Raw genomic sequence first — 23,374 nt, forward strand, 5'->3', positions numbered from 1 at the left:
TTGTCCTGGGAGCTGCTCCCACCCCTTGCCTCACGCCCCCTGAGGGTTAGTGTCAGCTCCCCCCTGTGCTAGCCCAGCATGGCTTCACTACCCCTTGCTAGCACCTCTTAAAGCTGCTTGCACTTTTACAAAACATGCCTTCCTTACACTCTCCTCAGTTCCTTCACTTGAGTATACCAGACCCTGACCAGGGACACCAGAAGACTTTATGACAAACTTCATAAGATTCTTGACAGCCAGGGATGGGACACTGAGGTCGAAGAAAGCCAAGAGAAGAGCAAAGAAAGGACAGGAAAAGCAGTTGCTTTCCCATCTCCTGGAGCCTCAGGGACTTCCCAGGGAGCAGAGTCTAGGGGTCTAAGGCTAAAGGAGCAAATGTGATTCTTTCCATAAGAAAAGGACGGAAAGAGCCAACACAAGGAAATGAACCATAAGGCTGCCACCATTATTAAGACGTTACTACACACACGACACTGTGTTTCTCATGCTACTTGCATCAGCTCACATGGTTTCCTAAAAGCCCATTTCCCAGACAAGAAAATAAACCTAGGCAGGTTGCTTTACTTAGGAGCTGGGTGTAATGGCAAGTAAGTCCACCTGCCTCAGGAGCGTTAACCACAGGCCCTCCTGATATCATTACATCTGCGCCTGGGACTCTAAGAAGCTTGGCCTGACTCCCCTGTGATGAAAAGGATCAGGGCCTGCACATCCTATAAACACTGTGCCAGCCGGCCGAGTCTGCAGCTGGGTTTAAAATCAACCTACGGAGATGATTGCGTCAATGTTTGGACAGGCCACCATTTTGTTTTCTTACACTTTTTTTGTTTTAACCTTTGCTTTTTCCTGTAACTTCCTTGTTTCCTAAACAACCACCCCAGAAACCAAACCCATAACCATGAAACCTTATCTTACTGGGAATAAAGAGGCATGGGGATTTCCACACAAAGGCTGAGAATTCTAGAAATCCAGAGAAACTCAAGAGACCCACCTCAGCGACGGCCGCAAGAGAAGCCTCTGAACTCTCCTCTCTGAAAAGGAGGACACCTAAAAGCAGAACCCACAGGGGTGAGAGCTCTGAGCCCCACGTCAGGCTCCCCAGCCCAGGGGTCCGGCACTGGAGGAGGAGCCCCCAGAGCATGCGGCTTTGAAGGCCGGCGCGGCCTAACTGCCGGAGCCTGACAGGACGGGGAATAGACGCTTCGGCTTCACTCTTAAAGGCACACACAAGGGCTTCCCTGGTGGCGCGGTGCTTTAGAATCCGCCTGCCAATGCAGGGGACACGGGTTCGTCCGGGAAGATGCCGCGGAGCAATTAAGGCCGTGCGCCACGACTACTTAAGCCTGCGCTCTCGAGCCCGCGAGCCACAACTACTGAAGGCCGCGCGCCTAGAGCCCGTGCTCTGCAACAAGAGAAGCCACTGCAATGAGAAGCCCGCGCACCGCCACCACAGAAAGCCCGCGTACCGCAACGAAGAGCCAACGCAGCCTAAATAAATAAATTTATAAAAAAAAAAAAAAGGCACACACATAAACCTCACAGGACCCGGGACCCAGGGAACCAACAGTAATTTGATAGGAGCCTGGGCCAGACCTACCTGCTGGTCTTGGACGGTGTGGCTGCAGCTGTGCCTCACCTCAGGGTGGGGCGAGGGAGAAGACAGACGGCCAGCGGCAGCCATATTGGGGAATATTCAGCCGCGCCAACACGCCTGGTGGCTGATATCTTGGCCCTTTAGCACCCAAACCTGACCCCACCCAACAGCCTCCAGGCGCAGGTGCTGGCCCTGGATGCCTCACGCCGAACAACCAACTGGGTGGGGACACAGCAGCACCCATCAGCAGATAGGCTGCCTAAAGACTAAAGAGCCCGGAGCCCCCCAGGACACGCCCCCTAGGCACGCCCCTAGACACAGCCAGCCTACCAGAGGGCCAGGACCTAGCTCCACCCACCAATAGGCGGCACCCACCCTTCCCACCAGGAAGTCTGCGCACGGCTCTCGACCCGCCTCTAGACCTCTTAACGGAAGGCCGACGCCAGGAGCAAGGAAACTATGTTGCTAATCCCGCAATGCTGGCCAGACCCTGCCCTGCGACCAGCTGGGCCACAGCCCTGCCCACTAGCAGGCCAGTGCCGACCGCCATACCTGACTGTGTCAGGAGCCGGCCCTCCCCCTGCCCCCACCAACAATGATCTGAAAGAGCTCTGGGATCCCTGACCCTGCAGTCTGGCTCCAGGAACCAGCTCTGCCTGCCAGTAGTCTGGCACCAGCCCCAGGATCTGGCTTCACCTCCCAGTGGGTGGGCCACAGCCCCAGAGTCTTTGGGACCCTGACTCTGCCCACCGGTGAGCCAGCGTTAACCCTGGGGTCCCCTAGGATTCTGCAACCAGCCAACTCTTGACCAGGTCTCACTAAACAGCAGCCGGCAGCATCCGCCCAAGACAGAGCCTGGCAACCCACCAGGCTAGGGGCCAACCGAGCCTACCAGACCACACACAGAGTCAGCCCACCACAACAGAAGGGTGCATGCAGCCCTCTCACGGGGAACCCCTAGACCATTTAGCTTAGGTGACCAGAGAGGAGTGTACTGCTGGGACGCATAGGACATCTCCTACAGAGGGCCACTTCTCCAAGGTCGAGAAACGTAACTAACCTACCACATACATAAAAATACAAACCACCTTTGACAAAATGAAGCGGCAGAGGAATACGTTCCAGACAAAGGAACAAGATAAAACCCCAGAAGAAGAACTAAGTGAAGTGGAGACAGGCAGTCTACGTGAGAAAGTGTTCAGGGTAATGATGGTAAAGAGGATCAAAGAACTCGGGAGGAGAATGGGTGGACAGAGTCAGAAGTTTTTAACAAAGAGTTAAAAAACATAAAGAACATCCGAGTGTGACACCCTTCTGAGCCCAGGGCCTCATGTGATTGCACAGGTGGCCGGCCCATGAAGCTGGCCCTGTTTCCTGCAAAGGATCTTTCCCGACAATGGAAATCGATTTCTGTTGATCAAATAAACATGCAAAAAAAAAAAAAAAATCAGACTATAGAGAAAGGATGATTGGCACAATCAAAAATCATACAGAATATAACAATGCTACCATATTGTGTGTATGGGAAGCAGCAGCCCATACGCAGATCCAAGAGCTTATGACAATCAGCCTTAAATCTAAAGTTCTCTGTCACAACGAGGACCTCCCGAAATCAGCCACCAGGGCCTTTGCTGGAAAATTTTCTCTCTGCCCATTAATCTCGGGACCAACACAGCTGCGGTTTCCAGGAAACAATGGAGACCCTGATGCAGCCACATCCTTCAGAAAACAGTCATTTAAATGGACCTCTGTTGTCTAAAAGTCAATTAGCCAAAGAAAACAATGTTAATCAACAAATTCTAGCACTTAAAACTCGCCTCCAGTTTGCCTAAATGTTGATAAATTGTTTAATTTTGTACAGTAAAGGCCAAGTTATCATTTGTTTCCATCTGCTCATAAGAAATGAGTTTAATCTCTAAATATTAATGAAAAGTGTTCATTTATAACCGAGGAATTTTTAGCTTTCTAGATATTACCGTCACTAATATAAATTTATCAGAAATGTGGCAGCAAAGTCAAATCACAAACCGATAGAAGATTTCACTAATTGCAAAATCAAATCTGGCTAAATACCAGGTTTGGGCCAGAGCCCACTAATTTTCCCCAGTGCAGTCTGCATAGCAAAGGAAGGCGCTTCAATCCTGTTACTTCAATCATGCAGTCAAATTAAATCATTTATCCTCAAAGCACTCACTCCCGGTAATAGGCTCTTATGGTTTTTGTTCCCTTCCTTTTCTCCAAATTTCTTTGGGCGGGGGGAGGGGCCTCACCTCTCCCTCATTGTGTGCAGTCCTGGTGGAGCTGTAAATCAATGTGCCTCTCTTGCCCCAAACAAAGTGTGAGCAGCTGACCTGAGCTTGGAAAAAATCAGACATGCTCTTCCGGGACTTTCAATCTTGATAGAATAAAAAACAATGTTTGAAAAAAAAAAAAAAGTTTGAATCTCACTCATTCCAGCAGTGGGGCCCTGCAAAGACCGTTGACTTGTTTCTGCTACATGGATCCCCAAATCTACTTCAATTCCTGCCCTTTCCCACCCCTTTTCCCCAGCTTTTCTATTATTCCTATGAGTTATCCAATACCCTTGCAGTAAATTACTTTTCTGTTGGAGTATCTGAGGTTTTGCAACTAGAAATACACTTAACAACATGATTTGTGCTTCCGTGGTAACTGAGGAACGTTTTAGATTCCCAAAGGCATATGGATCAACTAAAGCTCGAAAAGTTGAGCATCTCATTGGAGGAAGAATTCAAAACATTTATAAATATGATGGAAGAACTGGCAAAGCAACAGACCCGTGTTCAAATCAATATAGTACATTTTATGTTTATGGGTATATATTAGAATGTATACTAAGGAATACCTGGATAATCCAATTTGGAGGCAATTATCAGGACAAACGTGAGATTAAGGGGTGAAAAGGACTTGGTTTAGCAAGATGAAAGGAATGACCTACCCAAATCAAATAATCTTGATAATTGCCAAAAATCACTTGCAATTAGCATTATAGGCTCAACCAAACACAAAGAAAAACAGTTTCTGACATCGTAGAACTATTAAATCACCATGGCCCTAATAATCAATTTGGCCGTGACACATCTGGTTAGGGTAAGTGATGCACTATGGTTTTTATCCTCAAGAGGTGTCCTGGGACATGAAATGTATGACGTATGAAGAAAAACCAAGCAGCAACATCCATAGCAACCTTTTAGCATTTCTCATCGGTGTACACATTTGGGGGTTCAAAAATATCTAAATTCAAAATCTATTTTCCCCACTCTGGGAATATTAATATAATCTCTGTGAATAGCAGTAACTATTTGAAATCTACCTTTAAAAAACACCCTCAGGGCTTCCCTGGTGGCGCAGTGAGTGGTTGGGAGTCTGCCTGCCGATGCAGGGGACACGGGTTCGTGCCCCGGTCCGGGAGGATCCCACGTGCCGCGGAGCGGCTGGGCCCGTGAGCCATGGCCTCTGGGCCTGCGCATCCGGAGCCTGTGCTCCGCAACGGGAGAGGCCGCAACAGTGAGAGGCCCGCGTACCGGAAAAAAAAAAAACAAAAAAAAACCCACCCTCAACCTGTATTTTTTTAATGTAAAGAAATATAACTAGGTGTATTGACTATGACTTTTGTAAGAGAATATAAAAGCATCAGCTTTGGGTGGTAATATTTTGTCTACTCTGCTCTCCATCCTAATGGACTTGAGGTCAAAATCAGGCCTCAGTTTGCCTGCTTATCCGATGACAGTATACTTTTCTTGGATACTAACCCTACCAAGAGATCCAGTGCCCTAGTTTGGGCCTTAACTGACTCTGACTTGCCAGCTCCCTGCCTTCTCCTGATGCTAGTGTTCCAGTGGTGTCAAAGCTAAGCCTGCAAAGTTGTGATACTGTTCCTTCTCTTTCAAAGGCAAGGAGACTGGGGTACAGAGGGCCTTACTAGTCCATGAGAGACTAGTCCATAGTCAGTCTGTGCCAGTGCAGTAATCATTACTGCTGCTAATCAAATACACCCAGCTCTCTGCCTCCTGGGCCCAGGGCCTCCTAGCATTTCTGGGCCCCTCGTTTTGGGGGAGACTACATGACTTGTGCAACGGAGCACCCAGCTGACCTACAGTGGAGATAGAGAGCTAATAGGCAACCTTTTTGCATTTAAACACCTCTAGGATTCAGGAGGTTCCTCCAGCATGAGGTCACCTAATCCAACAGATACGAGGTATTAAAATATCAATGTCATCACCAATGGATTTTTAATTTTTTTAATTTAACATCTTTATTGGAGTATAATTGCTTTACAATGGTGTGTTAGTTTCTTCTGTACAACAAAGTGAATCAGCTATACGTATACATATATCCCCAAATCTCTTCCCTCTTGCATCTCCCTCCCTCCCACCCTCCCTATCCCACCCCTCTAGGTGGTCACAGAACACCGAGCTGATCTCCCTGTGCTATGCAGCTGCTTCCCACTAGCTATCTATTTTACATTCACCAATGGATTTTTAAACAGTGCCTTCAGAAAGCAAAACAAAGCTCTCAATTCTACTAGATATTCAATTCAGTTATCTGGCATGGTGCAAACAAGCATTTTGGTTACTCACTGAACTTTGAACAGACCACACTGATAGAATGTTGATATATTTCATCAGCTCCCTGCTCAATTCTACAAGGTCTTTCGGAACCTATGTGCCCAGAGGCGTGTTGAATTCTAAGAAGTACACGGACTCAATGACATAGCTATAGGAGTCTTATTGACAGAATCACAGCTTGTGGCAAGTAAAATAAGGACTTGGAAATTTCCACTGAATTAGGCCACCAGCAAATAATTGTTGACTTCAATTATCTTACTACTTCAATAAGAAGCAAACGTTCCACCTGGGTGAAAATGCTGTGTAGGCAGGACCATAGCGGGCTTGTGTTCCCTTCTCTGCCGAGTGTGCCCCTACTGGTTCACAAGCACAAATCACCTGTGGGTCAACCCTGAACTTTACCTCTACTAATTGTTGGATATGAGATGCTAAGTTCACTAAACGGCTTAGCTATACATAACATTTTTGCAAAAACTCATTCCTATGAGCTTGTTATAATGACGTGCATTATAAAATCGAAATTTCTAAACTCTGTACGCATGTATGCGTGCGCATACACACACACACACACACACACACACACACACACACAAAATGAGTTATTAAAGGAATTAGGAAGTAAGATCCAAAGTGAGTGGTTAAAACATTAGGGAGGTAAGATCTGTGAAGGGTCAGAGACTAGGGAAGGCTTGAACTGAGGCTTGAAGGATGGGTGCGTTTGAAACAACAGCATTTGATAGACATTACTATGCTGGTAGGAACATTGCTGGACCATTCTCCTTAGTTTCTCAATATGCTCATCTGTTTAGTTACCAATTGATAAACAGCAAACTAGGCCCTTATTTTACAGTAAAGCAATGCCTTATTCCTGAGGGGAGAAAAACTATGTAATATGTACATGTCACACCCTATTAAGTGACCTTGGACAACACTCAGAACTCATTTGTGCATTCATTTCCTGGGAGTCTGTGAAATGCAGGACTAGGATTCGATAATGGCTGCATTCCTTAACGACTTGGTAGTTCTCCGATGACTATATGCTATGATATTCTAGCCATCTATTTCCTTCAAAGTTGCCACACACAAAAAACTCTCCCATTACAATCGGCATGCCATTCATCCTTCTTTTGGCCAAATGAAGGAAGAGAGAATAAAAGCCAACATCACATTTAAACAAAAGAGTTATCAGTCATTCTTGTATATTGCAGCTGCTTGAGAAGCCATAGGGCAAGGCATTTATATGGAAGATAAGCTCATTGTGTTGAACAAATTAATGCTGGATTGTGAATTAAATGCCGTGTCTTCGGACAGCTAATTAGCTTTGTGCTGCTCAATTAAGTTTTGAAAGGACATGTTGGGTTTCTTGATGGAATACAGAATATACTTCAAGGCTATTGCTGCTCTGGATAATTTCAATTTCAAACCCAGTGAAAATGAGCAAGAAAGAATCAAGAGCTTTGTAAACCCCCAAACGATTCAGTTTCCTCAAAGGGCTTACATTTCAAACCATAAATAGCAAAATAACACATTTTATTTTTAACCACATCTGGAAATCTCAACAATCTAACAAACATAAAATTAACTGAACTTTATTTTTCATGGCATTGAGCAGAACATATTTTTTATTTAGATGGAGAACAAATATTTTAAAAGTAAGAATGAACACTAAATTAAAATGCCTTCTCTTCGGTATACTTTTATTCTACAAGATGGAATCACAAACATCCCTTCTTCCATATACTGAGAAGGAAGGTGCTGCTTCTGCAAATGCTTAGGCTTTGGAATAAGAGAATGTTAAACAGAGCTTGTTTCAGATTTTAACTCTGCTACTGACCCTGGGAAAATTACTTAACCTCTTTGTCTGAATTTTCTCACCTACAAAATTGGGTTATACTTCTTATCTCATAGGATTATTATGAAGACTCCAATAGCCCAAGCACTGTGTCAGCCCCAGTTAAGCCCAATATCCCTTAGTTTCTTTTCCCTGTCCATACTGGTTCTGAATGGACTTAAATCCATACGTAGATTTTCTTTTAACTACAAGGAAGCTCGGTGATTAGGAATATGCCTGCAGCTGCAGATATATTGCCACCAGTTGTGGTGCTATAGAAAAAAAAGTTTCAAATATAATTCTGCTTCTCATATAAACAAAGTAAGTAAACACAAAATCAATGCCACTAACTGCTTCCTTAAGCCTGGGGTTGTCCCTGCTTCTCTTGTAGAGCAATCTGTCACTAGGATGAAAACTGGAGCTCCCAGGTAACTCAACAGTGCTCTGAAAGCAGGATCTACTAGTCTTCTTGTCTTATCAGGTGACAATGCCAGCAAGGGAGAAAGGCACAAGACCAAGACAAATCCAGACCTAGAACACAGTTGCATGGATGTGTGAAGGGTTAAGACACATATATGCAATCTCCACAACAACAACACTGAACCACCAAAAGGCACAAGATCTCAGCCTTGCAACCTCGAACTGAAAAATGTGCTCTCCTGCGCTTCCTTAAATGCCCAGTTTCCTCCCTAAACGTGAACCCACAAAGCGTAATTTCCCAAATTTTCTTATCTTTAGACCATCCACTTCTGAGAGCTGAGAAATGAACGTTTGCCTAGTTCCACACAACACATACTGTTTTCTTGTTTCTTTTTCTCCTAACTTGGGAGGCTGTAACCCTTCCCAAGGCTGTAAAACTCTGCTAACTGCTGGAAAGCAGGGCAGTTTCCCTTTCAGACAGCCTCCAGCTAGCAATGAGTAAAGACTGGCTTCACTTGGGCAATCTTTCACTTCAGGGCTCTTTGACAACTGATGTACTACTGGGTTTGCTAGATTATTATACTTTCTAAGCCATCACATTCCTGGAACACTAATCACTTCCCAGTGAAAAATTCCTCCTAGCATTTCCCAGGCAAATGAACCCATCCCCCCAACGCAGGTGAGAAATAACTTTTGAAGTATTTGAAGGGCCCACCTGTGGAGAGTGGGTTCCTGATAAGATTTTTTTGGATGTCAACCAACCCCATATCCAGCACACTGTTTATACCACACTACCTTAAAGTATGTGACAAATAATATAACAGCATTGTCAAGTTTTTCCTGTGTCTAATTCTGTGACATCAATTTTTCTAACTTATCTGATGCATAGAAATGTGGCGTGGCAAATAGGAGACTGCATCTACATGCATACAGACCAGTTTGACTGGAAGCAATGAATTAATTTAAAAAGAAAAAAATATAACACAGGCCAAGTGAATCTACTAGTTTTATTTTAACTTGAGGAAAAAGCACTAGAGTGGTACATCCAGACAATGGAATATTATTCAGCACTAAAAAGAAATGAGCAATGAAACCATGAAAAGACACAGAAGAGCTAAACGCATATTACTAAGCAAAGAAGACCATCTGAAAAGGCTGCATATTGTCTGATTCCAATTATAAGACATTCTAGAAAAGGCAAAACTATAGAGATAACAAAAAAAATCAGTGGTTGTTGGCAGGTAGAGGATGAATAGGCAGAGCACAGGGGATTCTGATGGCAGTGAAAACACTCTGCATGATATAATGATGGATACACATCATTACACATTGGTCCAAACCTATAGAATGTAAAACATCGAGTCAACCCTAAGATAAACTTATGGATTTATGGGTAATTTGATGTGTCAAAGTAGGTTCATCCTTGGTAAAAAAGAAAGGGAAAGAAAAGAAATGTACCATTCTATTGAGCGATGTTGATAAAGAGAGGTGGCTGTGGATACGTGGAGGCTGGGAGTATATGGGAAATCTCTGTACCTTCTTCTTTGCAATTTTATTGTCAACCTAAAACTGCTCTTTTTAAAAAAAAAAGTCTTTCAAAAAAGGGGGCTAGGGGACTATACAGCCTACTACGTGCCAGCAGGCCACAGGCTACATGCTGGGGACTCCAAGAGGGAGATGGGGCTCCCGGCCTCAGGGAGCACACAGACTAGTGTTCATGCAATCACAATGACCTGATCAATGTTAAGAGTCACTTCTGTAATGTCACTAACAAGTGGTGATCCATCTGTGATTGAATATATTGTAGGGACTGGAACCCTCTCTAGCACCCATTTCCTCTGGGACAAGCTAATGGACCAGTTAGTTTTTTTAAAATTTATTATCTGTATGGGTATAAAATATTACCTTTCCTGGAGAATGTATTTGCATTTTTATAATAGAGTCTTGTCTTTAGACTAAGGCATCATAGTTGGAATTTCAGACATGGTGGCAGACCAATCAGAGAACTATTTTTCTTACTGGAGTGGAAAAGAGACCTCTCTGTGCCCTTCCAGACACCATGATTAGTGGCCTTTCTCAGATAAAGGATTAGCCCTGCTTCCAAAGGATGAGTAATTGTGAAGAATAAAACACTTTTCTTACAAGAAGTCACAAAAATAACCATCCTGCCCTCACATCATTTCCCTTCCTTCATTCCACTGTAATTCATGAAAATAATTTAAAACTTCGGACTTCAGTGACTACTGCAAAATCCGGTCTGCAATTAGTTTTGTATGTTTAAGATTTCCTTCAACAGAGCAAATCATAATTCTTTGGAAGCAGAGTTGAGGCTTGAAAAAGATATGAACCTGCAAGCTTCCATTTCTAGAGATATTTAGTTATAAGAGAAAAGGACGTTAGTATGATTTCCTAGGTGGAAAACTTCCTAAAACAAATCTTGGAGAAACTGGTAGAGGAAGCTGCCATTGAATTCCAGTTCTCAACAGTTACGATCAACTGTTATTAATACCAGCTGCCAGAGACTGTGCTGGGTGCTTTCTTATGAATTAGGCCATCAGTGTCGGGCAGCTGACTTTGTACCATCAGAGGTGCGACAGCGGTGAGACTGAAGTGTGAAACTATTATGAAGCTGCGGTCCATGGAATAACCATTTGTTGTCGTTGTTGTTGCTATAGCTTAAAAACTAAAATTTATTTCAGGTTTAAGAAGAGTAAATAAAACGGAGATACATTTGAGGCCTGGCTCTGCACTCAAAAATGGATAATAGGCTCATTCTGGCTCTTGCAGCCCAGAGGAAGGTGGAGGTTCCTTCTGCAGGTAGACACCATAATGCTTTGCTTGCCTTTGACTCACCTTTTTTTTTATTTTATTTATTTTTGGCTGTGTTGGGTCTTTATTGCTGCGTGCAGGCTTTCTCTAGTTGTGGCTTGTGGGGTCTCGAGCGCAGGCTCAGTAGTCGCGGTGCACGGGCTTAGTTGCTCCGCAGCATGTGGGATCTTCCCGGTCCAGGGCTCAAACCCGTGTCCCCTGCATTGGCAGGGGGATTCTTAACCACTGAGCCACCAGGGAAGCCCTGACTCACCTTTTTCATTGCTGTGCTATAATATTCATTTGTTGAATATCACAACCCAGAGAAGAAGCAGTCCAAGGATAAAACTTATACTGTCTTTAGCTGACAGAGCCATTCCAATTGATAACAGCAAATATCCTAAGATAAAGTGAATGTTGAATTGGCAGTACAGAATCAAGAAATGCCTTCCACACTGCATCTCTTGTAACAAGGTGTTTAAAATAGGAGCACGTGGGATCCCAGCTGCGGCAGATTTTTGCTGGTATAAAAGGGGATTTTCAAGCAAAGATCAAGAAACAGTTTCATGAACAAGTATCCTATTATAAAAAGTAGCTCATGGGCAAAAAATTAGAAGACATTTCAAGAAACAGACAAAATCTCCTTTAACTTTCAGAGACAACCTATGTCTTCAGAGAAGAACCATTCATCTTTTCTCCACCTCTCGCCTTTTTTTTTTTTTTTTTTTTTTTGCGGTACGCGGGCCTCTCACTGTTGTGGCCTCTCCCGTTGCGGAGCACAGGCTCCGGAAGCGCAGGCTCAGCGGCCACGGCTCACGGGCCCAGCCGCTCCGCGGCATGTGGGATCTTCCCGGACCGGGGCACGAACCCGTGTCCCCTGCAACGGCAGGCGGACTCTCAACCACTGCGTCACCAGGGAAGCCCCACCTCTCACCTTTTAAAACATGGGACAGATTGCCATTAATTACCACAATGTGGATTTTCGGAGGGAACCGCTTTTACGACTCGGATTTGTAATTTTTTTTTGCCCTAATTAAGCCTGTAGTTTCAATGCCCTTCCTTAAGCAGTGAAGGGTCTCATCAATAGGGACTGTAATACTTGTTACTATAAGGCAGTGCTTCTCAAGCCTGCTGCCCAGCCATAGAATAACCATTAAGAAGAAGCTACTTCAAGTCACTGACTACCATTCTTGCTCTCCTCCCTCTTTGGCTGGCATAGTGCTTGCTACAAAATGGTACCCAGCAGATGCTCACTGAACTGAGCAAATGCCATATAAAATCTGAAACCTGCTGTCTCTGCAGCTTCTCTAGGCCTTGGGAAGGTTTATTAGAAGGCAGTATATGCTCTCCCTCAACATTCTGTCCTGATGACTGATGATATGGGAGATGATTAAAGATCCTCAGACTTGGAGTCTTTAATATATGAGTAGTAATCCCTTCAAATAAATCACACATAAGTAATAAGTTAAGGACGTCATTTAAAAATTACAAAGGACGTCAAAACCTGTTTACTGAGACTCATTGGAACTGATTTATTCTTGTTATCAGAAATGTAATACCGGATTGCATTTCGAACTCACTTCCTGAACGACTCCTTTGTTTTGTTTTGATGATAGCTCAGTCTTAACAAACATAACATTTGGCGAGAAAACACCTAAATCCGCTGGCAGTACATGACTTTCATTCTGTATTATCATATTGGCTTCCACAGTCACATCTGTAAAGCAAAAGAAAAAGAAACGGCTTCAGAGACACAGGACCACCTACTAGCCCCTGAGTAAGCCTAATTGACTCTGGGTATTTTCTTGGTTTGCAGATCAAACTGAATAACATCTAAATTATTTGCTTTCATAGAAAAAGACTCTTTTCCACCTAGAATTTCAAGCTGTTTTAATATGAGAAATTTAAGAAGCTGCATGTTAGAAATGACTTTGAATGCAGTAGAGAGATTCAAAGTTAGAAAATAGAATTTCTGTTCATCTGGAGGAGAAAAGGCAGACAGGTGAGTTACCTTATAAACTTACTCAACGTTCCTGTCAGGACAACACCTTTGAGAAGATTTCTTTGGTCCAGTCTTAGAGTGGGATTTCATTATTTCTCACTATTTGCTTTTATTGATTGATTCAACATATATTAATGAGCCCCTACTATGTATCAGGTGCTGGGAACACCTCCGTAACCCAAACCAGATGAGGTCCCTCCCTTCAGAGAACTAGTGTATCAGCAGGGGAAAGAATCATAACCAAACACCACAGTCCAGCATGTAAAACTGCTACAAAGGTGATGTAGGACACACCCACTATTGGGGGTTTGACCTCAACAAAGAGATCAAGGAAGGACTCTGGCATTAAGTGATCATCCACTCTGGAAATGTGGAAATTCACCCTGTATAGAGTGCACCAGGCAGAAGGAACCTCAGCTGAAAGCCCCTGTCCCTGCAAGGAACATGATAACCATACAGGACAAAAAGAGAACCAGTATGTGGCTAAAACAGAAGCTTGGAGAAACAGCGTGATGCACGATGAGGTGAAGAGAGAGTAGGAACCAGACCATGTAGGCTTTGCTGGTCCACTTAAGAGTTTAGTCTTCATCTTAGGAGCAGTGGGAAGCCATGAAGGGTAACAGGCAGAGAAGTGTCATGAACAGCCTTGAGTTTTTAGAGATGGGTGCAAGTAGAAGAACAGATTAGAAGGGGACCAGAGTGTCTGTTAGTGGTTCAGCTAAGAGCCTAATAGCCCAGGCAGTAGATAATGGTAGCTTACAGTAGAGGGTAGCAGTGGGAGGGGATGGATAGTTTTGAGAGAATATCTCATATCCACTTCCATTGCCCAAACTGTGTCCTCCCTCCCTTCATTCTATTGGGTTGGCCAAAAATTTCCTTCCGCTTTTTCTGTAACATCTGAAGGATGTTTTGGAGAAATGCAGCTTCATTTCTCTCTACATTGATTTTCTTGCCCACTTAATGCTCCTCTCTGCAGTACCAGCTTTTAGCGCTATGCTTTATAATAAGGGCTCAATGTGTATTTGCGTTATGAATAAGGAGTTCCCACTTTCATTATGCTCTTCCCTGAACCATACATTTCTTCCAATTCAATCTGTCCTAGACTAAACCATGGAGGTGTACAAACAGAGAGGTCACAGTACTGGCCCAGGGGCCCCAGGAGCACAGCTGGAGACTCCTGGGGGGAACGTGCCCCTCACCCTATCCCCCAGCTTCAACCTTAAATCCAGAGCCAGTATGGGAATGAGCAGTCAGGAGAAAGGGAAGGCATGGGCGATGGGTTTCAAGTCTCTGAGCAGAGTTTTCTCTATAACACCTGCCACCAAGCCACTAACATCCATCTCTTAAACCACCTTTGGTGTGACTTCCATAAGTTATTAGCACATTTTCTTGATTCTAAGATGGACTTATAACATTCTAGTAATCCACTTCCCAGACTATATAATGCCTTTGATATTATTAGATAACTCATAGCCTAGTAATGGGAATATAAATGTAAAACATTTTAAAAGGTTTTTTATCTGCACTACCTCTTTAACACTTGTGATAACCCCCAAGAGATAGGCAAGACTGGGACTGACTCCCCAGCAGTGCCTTAAGGATGAAACTGACTCTTTTAGACAACAGTACAATGAGCAGCTGCTGGTCTGACTAGTCAGCAAATTTTCACAGGGCCTCCCTAAGAGCTTTGGTCAAGCCAAGACCAGGGGTCTCAGATGTGGAGTACACACCATTCCCCTCACAGCCTCTTCCTCTGGAGGATGCTTGGGTTCCCGTGATACTTAAGGAAGTTAATTTTAGCCATTTCACTTAGACAATGATCTGAAACTGAAAATAACATTCATTGCTTTTGTTAAGCACACCCAGTTTTGACTAATATCCAGAAATGAGTCCCACTGGCCTTTTCCATTTGGGCTACATATCACAGGGGAGATGGCCTCTTGCTCTGATTACAGAGGCAAATATGAATGGTAGATGGTATAAAGATGGCTTTGACACTTCCCAGGCTTTCCCTGACTAATCAAGTTGATAATAGAAGCAAAGACCTCTAGAGTTAGAAAGGTCCTTAGCAGACACCCAGTCCATTCCCTTGACCCCTTGGCCAATATCATTGTATGTGCATGTGCGTGTGTGTGTCCAAACATGTTATATCTGAGTATCCTTTTGGGAGTCCAAAGGTCCAGGCTGGAGATTCTGCTATTGCCCAAAATATTTTGGAAATCTTGTCTTTGAGACCTGTCTTCAGAACCAGTTTATGAGCTACAGGAAAAAAGTGATGACTTTGCCTTAAAGAAGTCCTGGTTCCTTTTGACCCAGAACAACTTCAGACTGGGGTCCGTGTGACAAGTGAAATTCGTCAATAAGCAAATCCACTCGCAAAGAATAAAGACTCGCTGCCACTGAGGAGTATCAAGAAAATGTGGCCGTAGGTGTTGCACACGACAAGGACACTCCCAAAAGGAAACAGCAGTGTCACTCTTCTAGGTACAGAGCCTCTAAGGTGCCTTTGTTCCCGAGGACATAGTCACGTGGATGTAGAAGTCCTAATGACTCCACTTCTAAAAAAACATCAACTGTCAACTTAGAGTCACATTTCATTTGAGTCTGCACGTGTCCAGGGTTCTGACCACTGTTGTCATCTTTTCTCTGCTCACTCAACAATGTCTGCACCGAATAGCCCAGTCTGTGAGGTCTGGGATGGTCTCTTACTCAGCTACAGCAAAGAGCAGTGACAGGCATGTTGAAGCACTTAAAAGAACTGTGGAGACAATGATGAAATCACTGTCTAACAATTTTACTGTCTGTGTTTATTAACATGTGGGAAGTGGCCATGTATTATATAAATTGAGTTAACTATAAAGATGAAAACATGTGTGAGTTTTAAAACTGCCCACTGGCAATTAGCCCGGTATATGGGCAGAGAGAGTTGAGGGTTGAGAAGTATGGAAATTGTTTATCTTACCTAGAAAACCATGATTTTTTTTTTTTTCGGTACACGGGCCTCTCACTGCTGTGGCCTCTCCCGTTGCGGAGCACAGGCTCCGGACGCGCAGGCTCAGCGGCCATGGCTCACAGGCCCAGCCGCTCTGCGGCATGTGGGATCCTCCTGGACCGGGGCAAGAACCCGTGTCCCCTGCATCAGCAGGCGGACTCTCAGCCACTGCGCCACCAGGGAAGCCCGAAAACCATGATTTTAAGTCTTATTTTAAAATAAGAAACAGAAACAAACACACCTTCAGAAATTTTCAGGGAACACATCTCTTTTCAGCTCATCCCATCTCAGCAAAAATGTCTCTTTGGGTTCAGTCATTTTACCTTTAAAATTTCTTAAAGGAAAGAAACAAGAACGTTCACACTTTATCTAAAAGTATGCTTATCACAGAAATATTTATGAGCAGAAAAATAAAAACAACATTCTTTTACATAAATCAGGAGGTTAATTAAGTAAATTATTATGTAAATGTAGGTATAATACTATGCCACTGCTATAAATCATGTTTTTGTAAAGAATTTAATGACAAGGGGAAAGGCTCACTCCCACACCCCATAAGCCCTAGGAAGCAGATGGCCCAAGACCTAAGATCTTTTCCTCTTACGGGGTTACCCTCCATCTCAGAGCCCACTTCTATCTCAAAATGCACCTGCAGGATGTTAATTTATAGAGGTGACTGAGTGACAACACAGAGAGGCTAATGCCATTGAAAGGAGTTCAGTGTAGACATTTTGTTTCAGTACTACACTTCCGGAGAGGATGGGGCATGTTACTCCATGCAGAGTCACATGGGAAAAAACCAGGTTTGATCAGGAGCCCAAAAGGGTGAATGGAAATCATGGCCCAGAGCATTTATTGTGTTTTCCGCAGGAACCAGTTTAGGACTGGTTCGTCTGAATAATCAGTGGGCTCTGGGTATAGAGGTGGTCTCTAGTTGTCTAGTACCCAGTTCTGGCTGATTAGGGTGGAGGAATCCTGCCTCCTAGAGTGTCTGAGCCAGAGAGAGGAGGTAGTTCAGAGGAAAGGTTCTGGATTTGTTAGTTTGCAAATGAAAGGGATGCTCCTGGGGGTGAGCCTTTTGCTGTCTCTAAGAACTCACTAGCCCCCTTGGAACAGCAATTTTTCCCCAGCCAGCGAGGCCACAAATGCCACAGCATCAGGAATACAGAAAATTTCTAAATGTTGTTAATACAAATTCTATGAAGAAGCAGCTGCCCCCAAAACCTCAGGACCACAGAACAAAGCACTGACTTATCCTGGGCATGTTTGTCTCCTTCTTTTAAGAAATAATCACACTAAGAAATAATCATACTATTGGCTCCTTCATGACACTGTGTCCCCAGCTTCCTAGTCCTTTATATAATATATGTACCTTTGATACAATGTATGGTCCTCTGCCTTGTTGAGGGCTGGACCATCGCTTTATTCATCTTTGCATCCACCATGATGTCTTTCACTTCACAGAATGTGCACCGTTTTTGGAGGGGGCAGTTTTGATCACAACCATCCCTGCTGACAGCTAGTGGATTACAGAAGACCCTGGCAGGAGAATTCTGCAAAGAGGGTGAGCATCAAGGGAGTACACACCCTCCCGAAGTGGCAAACGTTGCTGGACATATATACTTGGATGTGTGCATTACCCCCAAGTAAGTTTCCAAGGCTATCACTCACTCCAAACACAGTTAAAAGCCTGGGCTAAAATAATTTTGCCATGTTGCCAGATTGCCCAGATCAGTTTTAGGGAAGGAGATGATTGAAAGATTCTAAGGTGGGGAGAAGGGCACGGGAGGGCTTCCAGAATGAAATTCATCCCGGAATTGGGAAATGGGAGTTAAAACCCCACACAACTGGGATAGCCCAGCCACAGCTCTAGGAAATGTATCTGTCTAAGAAATGAGAGGTGCAGCCTCAGTATGGGGACTGATGAGACAGGGGAACATCATGTGTGATTAAGCCACCGTGGAGCCCTTCACATTTGCAGGCTTGTTAGGCAATTTCACATTCTTCTGGAGATAAGCCGACTGATGGGCTGTGACGTGAGGTAACCGGTATCACTGACACGTGAAGGTCCCATAAGAGATGACAGGCAGCCTTTACGGAAACAAGCAACCCAGGGTCTCTGTGCGAGCAAAGAGAATAAATGCATTTATTAACGCGGTGCCCATGTGCAGAACCACAGCCTGTTTCGGCACACTGACAATGACAAGAATTTTCCCGAAGTGATTGATTTGTTCTTAATGATTTGAAAGGGAAAAAATGAACTGCATTTTCTTTCTGGATGTCAGTGATAGGCAGAGGATGTTAAAGTTTTTCTGTTTAGGAAACAATGGTTATTTGGGGGAAAAGTGAAACGTACGAGTACCTTTTTTAAGTGACTTTCAGGTTTAAGAGCATGAAAAGTGGCAATAGGTAGCATGGGAAATGTCTAGACCTGTTTTCTCTGTATCTCAACTTGTCCCTGCACCCACCGTCTAGTCCCTTTCCACTCGCCTTTGTCAAGCCAAGTCCTAACTGAGAAGACCCCACTCATGATTTCCATTTGCACAGCTCTCATTCATTCCTCAACCCACCCCAATCTGGCTTCTCTGCTCAAGCCAAGGTCATCAATGGCCTCCTAACGGCCAAGTCCAGTGAACTTGTTGGGTCCTACTGCCACCTCTATTGCTTTTAAAAGACTCCATTGACATGTTCCTGCTTTGGAGAACTGGACAGTCCGAGAAAGATCTCTCCTTTCATGAAATCAAAGACTTACTTCAGGCTTGTGGAGGACCAGAGGCAAGAGGGAGGATAACTTCCAGGTCCAGCAGCCTGACAAGGCACCCAGTGGAAGGGGCAGAAGAAGGTATAGACTCTGAAAGCTGGATTCCCCTGGAGGCACTGGTCTGGGGGCAAGTACTGCAATTTTCCAGGAAGACGGGACAAAGTCATCACTATGCAAAAATGTTAAACGTTGCATTTTTGCACATACATTTGCAATTTTTTGGAAAGTAATTTCACTCCTCCATGTAAAGGAGCATGATCTAACTGATAGAGTCTGGACTATAAATGTGGGTGAGGCGAGTACCAGGATAGGGTCGTCTATTACATATATTACTCAGCTGGAAGTTACTGGTTTGTGTTTTGAAATCTGAAATTGTCCCTGAGTCAAATAGGCATGTCCAGTTGATGGATGCCTACCCTTGGACATGCTGCTGCCTCTTTCCCCGTTTCCCCTTCCCCTGGGTAACCCTTACTCCTCTGCTTGTGGAAGCCCTCCCTGCCCTGCCTCTCCTCGGCCCCCTGCAGCCAGGATTGGGTGCCCATCGTATCACCCTCTGCCTCACACTGCTACAGAGCTTAGAGGATCATTAAGATAGAGTCAGCTGAGTTCACCCTGCCTGGTCGACTGCAAACACATTGACAACGAAGACAGTATGTCCTAGTCCTCTCTAGAGCCTAACGCAATGCCTGGCAATGAGTAGGCACTCAATAAATTTTTGTGGAATGAATGAAGGAAACAGTACTATTACTAGCCAACAATAGCACCAACTAGCGTCCAAAAATGTTCTCAGACAAAAATGCTGAACTGTTGAATGCGAGGTGATATGCAAGTGAAAGGACTGAGCTATTAGGAACCAAGGATTTTAATGCTGTGCATTTAAAATATGCTCAATACAGGAAAAATATAAGTTTTAGAATCGGTTGAATGCCACTTGTGCTGATAGCACAGATCTGTCTTCATTTAGCTTCAGAGCAGGAGGTTACAAGAACACGATTTGAAAGGGTGTCATATTCTTTTATTGAATATTCAATAAAAGTATCATAAAATTGAAATGCTGCAGTTCCTAGGAAACGTTGTACACTTTTGTTATGCATTCCGCCTTATAGTAACATCTTATCTTAAAAGAGTGTCTTCAGTTCTAATCTCACCAATGATGCTCAGTGCTATGTGTACAGACCCCCTGGTCATTCTGGAAAATCTGTACTTTTTCTTTGTGATATGAGAAATTCCAGATATTTCATAAAACCAGTCTTCCAGAAGCAGAGGAAACAGGCAATACCTGAGCTCATGAGATGAGCCAAAGGCTTTGGTCCTAGTAAGGAGAGAAGGAAGTGTACACCCAGAAGTGGGCACCCAGGAGTGATAAATACATGAATACATAGAACAAAATAGGATTGATGAGTAAGTGCTTCCGATATCTCTCTCCCTCATCTCCCAGGCTAGTAGAGGGCAGGGTGGGGTGGGGGTCAGTGGAGAGAGTCTTTTGATCTCTCCTGCTTCTCTAACAATTCTCTAAAATCACTTCTCCTTTCTTTCTACCTCCTCAGCAAACCCTATTTGTTCTCCTGAGCAATTCAGCTTTTGAAAAACCAGAGACAGAGGGACTAACAGGCCACTTCTACCTTCTACCCCACCACGTAGCTCTCCCGAATCAATGATGTGCTGAGCCAGTTACCTGCAGGAAGGGGAGTACAAAAAGGAACACACGCAGCAATTAATAGCTCAGTCGATATCAGAAAGCCACACACATAAGTACGTGGAATTAGATCTTGGCATGTCTCTTGCATTCAGAGCCTTGGTTATGACAGTTGTGGGAGGTTATTAGCAGTAAAGATGTTCTCCTTATTTCTGAAGTCCTGCTCAATCCAGAGTGGCCGCTAGACCACCAGGTGAGCATATGGGCTCCTAACCCTCCCTGTTTTCTCAGGGCTTTTGTCTGAGTGAATCAGACAGCCTGGCGGTCCTGCCAGCATGATTAGGACAGAAGCTCGAACCCTGTCTTCAGAAGGTAATCAATCCAATTTGTTCACCTCCACTGCCCCTGCCACTCCTCCTCAGGAAGCAGAAAAGAAGCCCCCTTGTGAGTCTCGGGCATAATGGATTCTTCAGTAACTGGCAGTGACAGGAACAAGAATAACAGCTGGGCGTAAACAAGGCAGAAGGCACCGGAGCCGCATCCCAGCACCACCACGGTCTCCTTCGGAGAACCACGAGAGCAAATCCACACTCTCACCTTGATTTGTAAAAGAAAATGTCAATCGTGGGGGGAGGATGCTGTTGAAAGCCATCTGCTTTTTCTTCTCAAACTGCCAACTGATTTAATCATCTTCCTTAATAAGCTGTATGGAGCTGACCTTTAGAAAACCTCCTGCAGGCAGGAATATTTAAAAGCAAAATGCTTTCCAAACACCAAAGAGCTAAATGTTATTTATTCATGTTATTCTCTGCTCTATGGAACTTGCTACAATCCCAGGTCAAGTGTCTGAGCCATGGATGCATCTCTGTGAGACCATTCACGAACAGCCTGCCGTATATACCCTGCTCTCTAGCTGGCGTTTCTGCAAACCCTAGCTCACGAAGCCTCCCAGGTAGGAATTGTTATCCCTACCTTAGAGGGGAATCATCTGAAGTTCAGAGAGGTTAAGCAGCTTTCCCAGGGTCACACAGCTTGTGAGACTCCACTAGGCAGGAGTTGTGCCTGCCTGTAATTCTTACAGTGCCTAATCTAATGCAACCAGGAGACCCTTGATGAGATTGTGAAACAGGCTATTTCCTTGTCCCCTTCTTACCTTTGCAGATCCTCCATCCTCATCAAACTTTGGAAGCCGTCTCCTCGTGGAGATCAGAACATGCCCAGCTAAACAACCTCACATACCTGTGGCCAAAGCTTTGATTTACCAGTTTGAAGTGAGGAGGCCTGACCTTAGGGCCTATGTCCCTACTTCACTTGGGTCCCTTTCAGGTGCTGGTTCCCTTGTGTCCTCATTTTACCCCACCCCCATTAAAATATGAAAGTGCTTCATGGTCAACTTATCATAATACACATATCTGGAAGTTAGCCATGAAAGGGCTTTGGAGATTTTCTAAGCCAACCCTTTCATCTTTTGGCAGATGGGAAAAATAAGACACAGAGAGAGGTGGCGGCTTGTCTGAGGCCACCAGAGGGAGCCCACTGTCCCAGCCCCAGCCCGTGGCTCTGAGCTCACACCACAGCGATCTTGGTGTGTGTGAAAGCCACTAGGTCAGCTCTCTGAGGACACCCACATGCTCCCCCTTATCTTTAAACTTGGGAGAAGGCATACGACTTTGTTCATCTCCAAGGGAATTTCTGACATCAGCCGTCCAAAGGGAGAAGTTGTTTGCCTCTAAAACCACACTATTATGAATCTTGTGTTATTATTGCTGGGTCACTACGGGGCACCTCGGGAGAGGCGGTACGGGCGAGGCAAGCAAGAGTGCGATGGACGCATATACACCATTGATACCATGTATAAAATAGATGCCTCATGAGAACCTACCGTATAGCACAGGGAACTCTGCTCAGTGCTCTGTGGTGACCTAAGCGGGAAGGAAATCCAAAATGAGGGGATATATATATACATATAGCTGATTCACTTTGCTGCACAGTAGAAACACAATATTGTAAAGCAACTCTACTCCAATAAAAATTAATAAAAAAAATATATAGGGACTTCCCTGGTGGCGCAGTGGTTGAGAGTCTGCCTGCCGATGCAGGGGACACGGGTTCATGCCCCGGTCCAGGAAGATCCCACACGCCGCGGAGCGGCTGGGCCCGTGAGCCATGGCTGCTGAGCCTGAGCATCCGGAGCCTGTGCTCCGCAACGGGAGAGGCCACAGCAGTGAGAGGCCCGCGTACCACTAAAAAAAAAAATATATATATATATATATAAACTAGCCATGGGTCCCTTTCCATACTTCCCCAGACTTGCACCGCCCCGCCAGGTTCCTGGGGCAGCCCCATTCCTACAGTGTCGAGGGGGAAGATTTTATGTCCCCATGTCAGCCCAGCAGCGGTAGCACATGACCCCACTACCAGGTACTGAAGCCAACCTCGCCCCTGATCCCAACCATCTATCTGCCTAAAAACTCCCACAGGCATGCAGACAGAGCCTTTTGCCTTAACCTCTCAGCCCCACACCTCTATCCTTAGCAGGAGGTAGAAGATGCAGGAAGCTGGCTACACTGCTCAGGAAGGGAGAAGCAGGGATCAGAGGGGGGCAACTTAGAGCAGCAGAGAGTCAGAGTCCCGGGTGAGGGAGAACAGGAGTCTTGGGAAACTGCACCATGGAAACTCTGGGGGTTTTACTTTCAACGTGTGTGAGTGTGAGTGTGTGCGTGTGCACGTGCGTGCATATGCGTGCG

General features: G+C 44.7%; 1 long non-coding RNA gene across 8 annotated transcripts in view; it reads right to left on the reverse strand.

Moving 5' to 3' along the window:
- Positions 1-3,387: 3,387 nt before the first annotated feature.
- Positions 3,388-23,374, reverse strand: part of LOC113607324 (uncharacterized) — a 150,207-nt gene continuing 130,220 nt past the window's right edge. For 5 of the 8 annotated variants that reach the window (XR_003427881.1, XR_003427883.1, XR_003427879.1 and 2 more), the window contains 4 exons: positions 22,510-22,549; positions 17,603-18,349; positions 16,472-16,564; positions 12,768-12,953 (listed from right to left, as the gene is read on the reverse strand). This is a non-coding gene — a long non-coding RNA (uncharacterized LOC113607324). Of the gene's footprint in view, positions 3,987-12,767; positions 12,954-16,471; positions 16,565-17,602; positions 18,350-22,509; positions 22,550-22,825; positions 22,871-23,374 lie in introns of those variants that run through there. The other 3 variants (XR_003427878.1, XR_003427882.1, XR_003427885.1) reach the window with 3 other exon arrangements.

Source organism: Aethalodelphis obliquidens, unplaced genomic scaffold (assembly GCF_003676395.1).
Source record: "Aethalodelphis obliquidens isolate GAN/ISIS:26980383/991018 unplaced genomic scaffold, ASM367639v1 scaffold47, whole genome shotgun sequence".
In the NCBI taxonomy this organism is placed as follows: domain Eukaryota; kingdom Metazoa; phylum Chordata; class Mammalia; order Artiodactyla; family Delphinidae; genus Aethalodelphis; species Aethalodelphis obliquidens.